Source organism: Curcuma longa, chromosome 15, assembly GCF_044706935.1.
Source record: "Curcuma longa cultivar G26 ecotype Majalengka, Jawa Barat chromosome 15, ITB_CL_G26_1.1, whole genome shotgun sequence".
NCBI classification, from domain to species: domain Eukaryota; kingdom Viridiplantae; phylum Streptophyta; class Magnoliopsida; order Zingiberales; family Zingiberaceae; genus Curcuma; species Curcuma longa.
In genome coordinates this window covers 10,920,007-10,921,890 of record NC_133875.1, presented here as the reverse complement: position 1 = coordinate 10,921,890, position 1,884 = coordinate 10,920,007, and the positions used below count along the sequence as shown (strand labels likewise).

At 33.7% G+C, this 1,884-nt stretch overlaps 1 pseudogene; it reads left to right on the top strand.

Moving 5' to 3' along the window:
- Positions 1-219: 219 nt before the first annotated feature.
- The window catches only part of LOC141845976 (uncharacterized), a 3,146-nt pseudogene continuing 1,481 nt past the window's right edge, over positions 220-1,884 (top strand).

Here is a 1,884-nt window from a genome sequence, read left to right as displayed (position 1 = left end):
GGATATGACTAAAGTCCCATCGTCGTTATGAATGTGTCAGAGAATAGGGTATGGCCAACACTAATGTCCCATCGCTGATTAGCATTTAAGGGAGCATGTTTCGCTATCTACCGAAGATTTGCTATGATGATATGCAGGAATGTCAGAAGAACATTCATAACAGTACGATAGGGGAGTGGTCTTTTTTGGGATTAAAATAGGCTAATGGCGTAGGGGCGGATGGGAATTGACCAAGATTGCCTGTATATCCGCGTGAAACCGGGCAAGCTAACGAGGCCCGAGGACAAACAATTCAACTCGGCCGGAGGATACACGCCCGAGCTGAGCGGGCTCACTCGGGCGAGGAAGAAGGGCCATGGGCAGTAAGTGGTCAAGCCGCCTGGCCCCACTCGAAGTACACAGTGGTATCTTAGCTTCGAGAGTGAGGACCGAAGTGACCTTGCTTAATTAATGTGAAAGGACGGGAACCAGTATGGGAATTATCCGAGCCGAGTGAGCTGACCGTAGCTCGACGCCCGCATCTCGGCAGGGCATCATTCAAGAGGATTCGTCTCGATGGCGGAGTAGGACTCAACTTGGCGGTTTTAGGAGGACTCGGCTCGGTGCCTTAGGAGGACTCGGCTCGATGCCTACTTCCGATCCTGAGAGGGGGACTTGAATTGGTGGTCGCGTAGGAGTCGATTTGGTCCATACATCTGATCCCGGGACCTAGCTCCTGATATCTTCCGTCTGATTTGACCAATCGGGCTCGACGTATACACCCGTAACACATATTATTCAAACATATATCAAAATACGAGTTCAATTATTTAGTACTTCATATATTAATAATCTCTCCTTTTTTGATATTAGATAATATATTTAAGTTAGGTTAAATATTTAACCTATATTTTCAGATCTTATGCCAAAATTGAAAGAATTAAAATTTGTAACACCCTTCTTCTCCTCCATTGACATATATCAAAAAATTTATCCAATTGGTTTAAACTTTTAAAGACCTTCTTAGGTTCTACATCAACAATCATAGATTGTCCTTAGTCAACATTACTTTCTTTTACGTTTTTGAAAAGACTATTTTTTTAAATTTCTTTTTAAAAAAAATGCAACTTGTCGATATTTTTTAAAAAAAATTCAATACCTTTGAAAAAATATTTTAAAATATTTTTAAAAATATATATTTCTAAGGTTTTTGAAAATCTCTCATTTTCAATATATTTTTAATATTTTACAAAATATAATTTTCAAAGAATATTTGCAAAGTAATTTTCAAAGAATGATTTTAAGAAATTGTTGAGATAATTGTGAAAGTAATATTAAAACAAATTCTCACAACGTTTCAATACATTTCAAAGTAATTTTCACAATATTTTTTAAAAATATTTTTCAAAATATTTTCAAGGCATAATTTTGAAAATATTAAAGATATTTTTGAGATCATTATTAGATAAATTTGTAAAATAGATTTTGAAAAATACATTTTCAAAATACTTCTTCTTCTTTAAAATTAATGTTAATAAACTCTTTTTTATTTAAAAATTGATCTTTCATGGAGTACCTCTCTTTAACCTGACACTTCTTTAAGATATCCTTGTTAGTCACAGGTAAAACATACCTATATGTTTTAAGGGTACAGGAATTCAAGATTGACCTAAGAGTCCTATAAGCTCAGGTGTTGACCAACAATCATCATTTTCAAGGCATATAATTTTTTAAAAAATACAATCAAATATTAATTTAAATTAAATATCAATATTTTAACAATAATTTTAAGAAAATATTTTTATAAATTTTTAAAATCTTTTTTAAAATATTCTCCAAATTAATTTCCTAACATCTCACTCATTATGTGTGTCTTAGTACACACAATACCCGGTAACTTTATGA